Here is a 9,738-nt window from a genome sequence, read left to right as displayed (position 1 = left end):
TCGGCGCATGGATGTTGGGTTTGGCCACCCAAAATGGTGATATTTACCCCAAAATGCGCACAACCTTCGGGTGTTGGATGTTGGCTGGCCCACCCAAAATGGAGACATCTGTAGACCCAACAAAAATGGCGACTTCGGCTGTTGGTTGTTGGGTTTGACCACCCAAAATGTGAGACCATTTTAGTCGCCCAAATATGGCGACCTGTTGGTAATGGAAACGTTGGTTATGCCCACCCAAAATGGAAGGAGCATTTAAAGCCCCAAAACTGGGCGACCTGTGTGAATCGGATTTGGGTTTGCCACCCAAAATGTCGACAGTTTAGCAGCGCCCCAAAATGGCGACCCTGTGATAAGTGATGTTGGGGTTTTGGCGAACACCCAAAATGCGCGGACATTTAGCCCCTGAAAATGAGCGACCTTTGGTGTTGGTTGTTGGATTTGGTCCACCCAAAATGGATTGACATTTAGCTCCAAATGGGACCTTTGTGTTGGTTTGTTGGGTTTGACCACCAAAATTGGAGACATTTACGCCCCAACTGGCGACCTCGGTGGTGGGTGTTGGGTTTGGCCCACCAAAATGGAGACACTATTTAGCCCCAAAATGCGCGACCTTCAGCGTTGGTTGGCCACCCAAAACCACACTGGAGAGCACTTTACGCCTCAAACATGATGCCGCCTTCGGTGCTTATGTGCTTGGGTTTGGCCACCAAAATGGAGCATTTAGCCCCAAAAAGGGGACCTTATGGTGTTGGTATGTGTGGGTTTTCGGCCACCCAAACATGGAGACTTTGCCCCAAAATACGCGACCGTTCCGTGTGTGGTGTTGGGCACTGGATGGCCACACCAATGGGAGACATTTAGCCCGCAAACCATCGAGCGAGCCTTGGCGGTGGTTGGAATGTTGGATTTGGGCCCACCCACAGATGGGTGACATTTCAGGCGCCGCAAATTGGGTGACCTGGACGGTGTGTGTTGTTGGACTTTGGCCTACCCAAACTGGAGACAATCTTAGTACTCCCAGAATGGGCGGACCCTGTGCAAGCAAGGGCATCGGTTTGCGTGGGTGTGTGGGTCCAAATCGGGACCATCTTGGCTCTTACCAAAAGGCTAAGCGGCGACATTTATTGGCCTCGGGCGCTAAAAAATGCGCACCAGATGTCGGAATTAGTCCTCGATCAGGTATTGGCCCAGCCATACGCATCACACCACACGGCAATTGTAAAGAATTGATTCATTGGTCCATAGAGTTGCGATTGAGTGAGGAGTGATGATACTTGGCTCCACATTACGACGAGGGGTTATGCCGGCAGTTCCGGATTTGCTCAGAATGGGCTAGGAGACAAATGTCGTTGTCTACGCCCACAGCTTTTGTTGAGGAGTGGAATGGGCGCGACACGTGTCCAGAACGGGTTTCTGGTCTCACGCTGTATACTAGCATGATGATTATGGGATTATGGCCACCCAATTGGAACGACACTTTAGCAGTGTCGAGAAAGGTGTTGACCCGCCACTTGTGCCTGAGTGGTCGAACTAAATGTGTGATTGGTCGTTTGGGAGTTGTTTTGGGGGAGTGGCCTAAATGGCCAAACGCTCCAATACAACACAACATCAAGGAGACCCGGATGAAAATACTATAACTCATAACATCGATAGAACTTGACCAGAAGAGAACTCGAGGAGAACGTGTTTCGGCCACGGTCATGATTTGGTGAGGCGCTAACATGTTCAGATCGGAGTGTTTTTAGGGGGGCGGGAACCAACCAATTCCCAACCATTCAAACACCGTAAGGGATCGCCATTTGGTTGAGATTTACCGGGCTAAATGCGTTCGTCCGTTTTGGGTGGCCAAGAGTGTAAGTGCCAACACCCCAAAAGATGACGCGCGCACACTAACACACACCCGACAATTGGCTATGTTGGGGGTCGCGTTTTGGGTTTGATCCACGGCGAGCACATGCAATGGAGACATTTAGCTATTTTTGGCGGCTCAAATCCGAAATCAGTGGCGAGGGCGACCTCCCGTTGCCATTTTTGGGGGGGCCAACAGGCCGCATGTCAATGAGCAATGTATTGCATGGCGCAACAGGTTTTGGGTCCCGCCACCCATTTTGGGGGCTGGCCAAATATGAGATCTTACATCATTTTTCGTCCCAAAGCGGCTGACCTGTGGGTAATTGGGTGGGATGGTCCTTAAGGGTCCCTTGCGAACATCAATACAGATACAAACCCAAAACTAACGAACGAGACAAAATTTTAGCCTCGCCAAAAATGGGCACCACCTTGGCCATGGGAGGGTAGGGGTTGAAATCAATGCAGTGCGCAGTGTCCCATTTGGAACATCTCGGAAGAGAGGCGGCCTATTGCCCAATTTTATGGAGTATTGGTTTTTAGCCTGAGATCACAATGATTGGCGGTTGGGTGGCCCAAATAACCTCATATCGCTCCCTTGAAGACAAGGTCGCCAAGTATTGGGCGGGGCCATTTTGGTGGGGGCTTTTGAAGAAGACTCTCCCATGTATGTGCTGCGAGCTATTGCGTTGACATGACACAGATGCGCCGAACACCATTGGCCTATATCGGAGACACTCAAAACGGACATGGCGTTTGGCGAGTGTGGTGACTACAATTTCGACGACTAGTGCGGTCATTGTGGGCTTTGACAGCCAACGATGGCGGCCATAATTGCCATGTGGAATACTTGGCTTCAATGGTTGACTACAAGTGGAGTGGCGCCATTGGCTGTGTGGTACCACACAGCCATGGCGGCCATTGGTGACACAGATGGCGGCATCGCATGGACATCTCAAAAGATGGCGGCCATTCGCATTGGATTTGGTTATATTTCTTTTTGGGTGACACAAGATGAGCGGCCATTGGTCGTTGGACACCCAAAGAATGTGCGAGCTATTGGTGACACAAGCATTGCGGCCATTCGCGTTTGCGAGACACCCCAACGATGGCGGCGACCATCCTGCCATTGGACCATTGATTTGGTCTGGTCGACACAAGATGGCGAACCATATGGCTTTTGGACACTCAAGATGTGCGCCAGTTGCCATTGGATAGAACAGATGGTTTGCACCGCTTTGGTACATGATCTCAACTATGGGGCGGCTGTGATCCTGGAGATGACTACCACACGCATGGTCGGACCATCATGACTTTGGACAACCCAAGCACTCGGCGGCCAATTGGCATTCTGCGAAACCTCCGATGAGACGCGCCATTGGTGACACAAAGATGGAGCGGGCCATATCGCCTATTTGCTTTGGACACTCATATATGGGCGGCATGTGCCAATTGATATCTATAAAATCCGTTTCTGGGTACGCACAAGAGTGGCGGCCATTGGCCTTTGGACACCCTCAAGAATGCGCGGGCCCATGTGAGCCAGCTGGATATTGAGCTTTGTGACACAAATGGGCGGCCATTGGATGTGGGACACGCCAAGAACTGGCAGCCATTGGAGATTTGGACAACCCAAGATGGCGGCTATTGGTGACACAAGATGGCGGCCATTGGGTTTGGACACCCAAGATGGCGGCCATTGGTGACACAAGATGGCGGCCATTGGCTTTGGACACCCAAGATGGCGGCCATTGGATTTGGACACCCAAGATGGCGGCTATTGGTGACACAAGATGGCGGCCATTGAACATGGACACTCAAGATGGCGGCATTGAAAATTGGAATATTAGCTTTGGGGACAACAAGATGGCGGCCATTGGTGACACAAGATGGCGGCCATTGGCTTTGGACACCCAAGATGGCGGCCATTGCCATTGGATATTGGCTTTGGTGACACAAGATGGCGGCCATTGGCTTTGGACACCCAAGATGGCGGCAGTGTGCTTTGGACATAGACCCAAAGATGGCGGCCATTGTGGACAACAAAGATGGCGGCAATTGGCTAGGACACCCAAGATGGTGGCCATTGCCATTGGACATTGGCTTTGATGACACAAGATGGCGGCCATTTGGCTTTTGGACATCCCAGATGACAGCGCCATGCCAGTTGGATCAATTGGCTTTGATGACAGCAGAAGATGGCGGGCCATTGGGATTGCACCCAAGATGGCGGCCATTGGCTTTGGACACCCAAGATGGCGGCCATTGGTGACACAAGATGGCAGCCATTGGCTTTGGACACTGAAGATGGCGGCCAATGGACCCATCAGAAAGCCAATATGGTCATAAATTGGACCCAATCGAGAAACCAATTGGACCCATCAGAACCCTTGGGACCCATCAGAACCCATTGGGACCCATCAAACCAAATTGGACCATCAGAACCATTGGACCCATCAGAACCGAATTGGGACCATCAGAACGCCATTGGACCATCAGAACCAATTGGACCCATATCAAAGCAACCAATTGCGGTCAGCAATGGACCCAGTCAGCCCCATTGGACCCATCAGAACCAATTGGGAGACCCTCAGAACCAATTGGGACCCATCAGAACCAATATTGGGTCAGCATTGGACCCATCAGAACCAATTGGACCCATCAGAACCCATTGGGTCAGCATTGGACCCATCCAGAACCCATTGGACCCATCAGAACCCATGTGCGGAACCCAGTCAGAAACGCAATTGGACCCATCAGAAACCCAAATATTGGGTCAGCATTGGACCCATCAGAAGCCCATTGGAGCTGCCATCAGAACACATTGGACCCATCCAGAAACCGAATCAATTGGTCAGCATTGAGACCATCAGGAACCCATTGGACCCATCAGAACCCATTGGACCCCATCATGAAACCCCATTGGGGACCCCAGCAGAACCGAATGGACCCATCAAACCCATTGGGACGCCATCAGCAACGCCAATTGACCTCACAACCCATGGCGACTCCACATCAGAACCAATTGGACCCATCAGAACCCATGGACCCATCAGAACCCCATTGGGACCCATCAGATACTCCCATTGGGACCCATCAGAACCAATTGGACCCATCAGAACCCATTGGACCCATCAGAACCCATTGGACCCATCAGAACCAATTGGACCCATCAGAACCAATATTGGGTCAGCATTGCCCATCAGAACCATTGGGACGCATCAGAACCCATTGGGACCCATCAAGAACCAATCTGGATCCCATCAGAAACCCATGGACCCATCAGAAACCCATTGACCCATCAGAACCAATATTTGGGTCAGCATTGGACCGCCATCAGAAACCAATTGAACCCATCATGAGCCAATTGGGACCCATCAAAGAACCAACCTTGGACCCATCAGAACCCATTGGAGCATCAAGAACCAATTGGCCCATCAGACACCCATTGGACCCATCAGACCAATATTGGGTCGCATTGGACCCATCAGAACCCATTGGACCCATCAGAACCCATTGGACCCATCAGAACCAATTGGACCATCAAAACCCATTGGACGCACAGAACCAATTGGACCCCCATCAGAACCAGTATGGTCAGTATCGGACCATCAGAACCCATTGGTCAGCATTGGACCATCAGAACCAATTGGACCCATCAGAACCCATTGGACCCATCAGAACCAATTGGGACCCATCAGAACCCATTGGGCCCATCAGAACCCATTGGACCCATCAGAACCAATATTGGGTCAGCATTGGACCCATCAGAACCCATTGGACCCATCAGAACCCATTGGGACCCATCAGAACCCATTGGGACCCATCAGAACCAATTGGAACGCCATCAGACCCCTTGGGACCCATCAGGAACCCATTGACCCAATCAGAACCCAATTGGACCCATCAGAAACCCATTGGGACCCATCAGAACCCTCTGGGACCCATTCAGAACCACTATTGGGTCCAGTAATTGGACCCATCAGAACCATTGACCAATCAGAACCATTGGACCCTCAGACCCATGGACATCAGAACCCATTGGACCCATCAGAACCCATTGGACCCATCAAACCCAATCTGGACCCATTCAGAACATAATTCTGGGTCCAGCTATTTGGACCCATCAGAACCGCATTGGACCCATCAGGAACCCCATTGGACCAGATTCAGAACCAATTGGACCCATCAGAACCAATATTGGGTCAGCATTGGACCCATCAGAACCCATTGGGACCCATCAGACCCATTGGGACCCATTCAGAATCCAAATTGGACCATCAGAAAACCCATTGGACCCATCAGAACCAATTGGACCCATCAGAACCAATTGGACCCATCAGAACCCAATATTGGGTCAGCATTGGACCCATCAGAACCAATTGGACCCATCAGAACCAATTGGGACCCATCAGAACCAATTGGACCCATCAGAACCCATTGGACCCATCAGAACCAATTGGACCCATCAGAACCCCATTGGACCCATGCAAACCAATATTGGGTCAGCCATTTGGACCCCAATCAGAACCCATTGGGACCCCATCAGAACCCATTGGACCATCAGAACCAATTGGGAACCCATCAGACCATATGGACCATCAGAACCAATTGGACCCATCAGCAAACCCATTGTGACGCATCAGAACCATTGGACCCATCAAGCGAACCACCCACTTGGACCCATCAGAACTTGGCGACCCATATGAACCGGCATGGGACTCCATCAGAATCCCATTGGGGACCACAATCAAGAACAATTCTGGGACCCATCAGAACCAATATTGGGTCACATGGACCATCAGAACCCATTGGGCCATCAGCAACCCATTGGACCCATCAGAACCCATTGGGACCCATCAGAACCCATTGGGACCCATCAGAACCAATTGGGACCCATCAGAACCAATTGGACCCATCAGAACCCATTGGACCCATCAGAACCATTGTGACCCCATGCAGAACCAATGTGGACCCCATCAGAACCGCATTGCGGAACCCATCAAACCAATTGGCCATCAAGAACCCATTGGACCCATCAGAACAAATATTGGTCAGCATTGGACCCATCAGAACAATATGGGAACCCATCAGAACCCATTGGACCATCAGGAACCAATTGCGGACCATCAGAACCCACTTGGACCCATCAGAACCCATTGGACCCATCAGAACCCATTGGGACCCATCAGAAACCAATATGGGTCAGTATATGGGACCATCAAACCAATTGGACCCATGCAGAACCAAATTGAAACCCATCAGATACCCATTGGGACCACATCAGCAACCCATTGGACCCGTATTAGGGGGGGTCCCTATAGTTTGTAGTGTTGGGCTGGGATATAGGGTTGTTTTATGGGGGCGGCGGGCGGCATATTTTGGGGTAGAAATGAGAAGTTGGGGTTTGTGGGGGGGGGAGGAGATTTTGGGGGTGTTTTGTAATAAAGAAGTGAAAGAAATTGAGGGGTTCTTTTTTGGGGGGGGGTCTGGGACCCTATAAAGTGGGGGCGTGGGATTTGCGGGGGGGGTCTAGGACGCCTATTAGTGGGCTTGGGGGGGGGATTTGAGGGGGGGCTGGGGCCTATAATGGGGAAGGGGGTCTGGGACCCCATAAAGGTGGGGGGGTGAGATTTGGGGTGGGGTATGGGACCCTATAAAGTGGGTAGGGGGTGTTTGGGGGGGGGTCTGGGACCCTATAAGGTGGGGATGGATTGGGGGGGGTCTGGGACCCTTAAAGTGGGTAGGGGGCTTGGGAGGGGGTCTGGGACCGCCATAAGGTGGGGGATGGATTTTGGGGGGGCTGACGCCCCGTTATAAGGCTGGGGGTTGGGATTTGGGGGGGGGTCTACGGACCCTATACGAAGTGCGGTGGGGGGGATTGAGGGGGTCTGGGGCCTTATAATGGGGGAGGGGGGGCTGAGACCCTATAAGGTGGGGGATGGCGATTTGGGGGGGGGTCTAGGACCCTAAATAAGTGTGGGGGCGGGGGATTGAGGGGGGGTCCGCGGGCCTTATAAATGGGGGAGGGGGGTCTGACCCCATAAGGTGGGGATGGATTGCTTGTGGGGGGGGGTTGGGGACCCTATAAATGGGGTAAGGGGGTGTTTTTGGGGTGGGTGTCTGTGGCCCTATAAGGTGGTAGGGGCTTGGGGGGGGGTCCTGGGACGCCCATAGGGGGGATGGATTTGGGGGGGGCTGACCCCATACAGGGGGGGGGTGGGATTTAGGGGGGGGTCTTGGACCCGCCCTAAATAAGGTGGGGGATGGGAAAAATTTTTTTGGGGGGGAAGGGGCTTTTGGACCCTATATAAGTGGGTAGGGGGGGGGTTTTTTTTGGGGGGGGGTCTGGGAACCCCTAATTAAGGTTGGGGGAGGGGGTCCTGGGACCCTATAAAGGGTGGGTAGGGGGTGTTTGGGGGGGTCTGGGGACCCTATAAAGGTGGGGGATGGATTTGGGGGGGGTCTTGGACTGTATGAAGGTGGGTAAGGGGGGGGTGTTGGGGTGGGGTCTGTGGCCCTAAGGCTGGGTAAAGGGGGGCTTGGGGTGGTCCTGGGAGCAACACCCATATAGGTGGGGGATGGGAATTTGTGGGGGGGGGTCTGGGAACCTAGTAAGGTGGGTGTGGGCGGGGGGGGGGGGGGGGCGGGCGGGGTTATAAGGGGGTCTGTGTGGGATTCTTTAAAAGGGGGGATTTGGGGTTGGGCTATAGGCGGTTCTGTGGCCCTTGTAAAGGAATAGGCGGATTTGGGGGGCTATAGGGGTCCTGTGCGGCCCTGCTTTAAGAGGGGATTTGGGGGGGCTTATAGGGGTCCGTGGGCCCTTTAAGGGGGGATTTGGGGGCTTATAGGTGTCTGTGGCCCTTTAAGGGGGGATTTGGGAGCGGGGCTGTTGGGCCTTAAATTGGGGGGGGGGGGGGGTCGGCCCTATAAGTGGGGTATCCTTTTAAGGGGGTGTGTATCCTTTAGGGGGGGCGCGGATCCCTACTTGGCCACCCCCTTTCGCTGTCACCTGTATCCCATGTGGTTGTGCTAAAGGGGGGCGTGCGTCCCTCTTGGCCACGCCCACTCTATCGGCCCCGGGTGACCCGCCATTGGTTGATAGGAGTGGGCGTGTCTCCCTCTTGGCCCACGCCTCTTTCGTCATCCTGTGATCCCATGGGTGGGAGGGTGGGCGTGGTCTCCTCTCTGCCACGCCCCCTTCCGTCCCCCACGCCGACACCGGGGTGATTCAATCCCAGCCTGCCCCCGCTTACGCCGGCGGGGGATTGGTGACCCGTGCGGCTCGGCGCGGGGGGTGTCACTGGTCACTATGTGGTCACGACGGGGCGGACACGGGGGTGTTTTGGGGTGGGGTCTGTGGCCCTATAAGGTGGGTAGGGGGCTTGGGGGGGTCTGGGACCCCATAAGGTGGGGGATGGGATTTGTGGGGGGGGTCTGGGACCCTATAAGGTGGGTAGGGCGTTATAGGGGTCTGTGGCCCTTTAAGGGGGGGATTTGGGGGGGGCTATAGGGGTGTGTGGCCCTTTAAGAGGGGTTTGGGGGGAAAATAATGGGGTGTGTGGCCCTTTAAGAGGGGTTTGGGGGGGGCTATAGGGGTCTGTGGCCCTTTAAGGGGGGATTTGGGGGGCTATAGGTGTCTGTGGCCCTTTAAGGGGGGATTTGGGAGGGGGCTGGGACCCCTTAAATTGGGGGGGGGGGGTCGGCCCTATAAGTGTGTGTATCCCTTTAAGGGGGTGTGTATCCCTTTAAGGGGGGGGGCGTGATCTCCTCTTGGCCACGCCCCCTTTCGTCACTCTGTAATCCCATTGGTTGTGATAAAGGGGGGCGTGGTCTCCTCTTGGCCACGCCCACTCTATCGCCCCGTGACCCCATTGGTTGATAGGAAGT

The sequence above is a fragment of the Coturnix japonica genome, unplaced genomic scaffold, assembly GCF_001577835.2.
Source record: "Coturnix japonica isolate 7356 unplaced genomic scaffold, Coturnix japonica 2.1 chrUnrandom589, whole genome shotgun sequence".
Taxonomy (NCBI): domain Eukaryota; kingdom Metazoa; phylum Chordata; class Aves; order Galliformes; family Phasianidae; genus Coturnix; species Coturnix japonica.
This window is presented reverse-complemented; position numbering follows the sequence as displayed.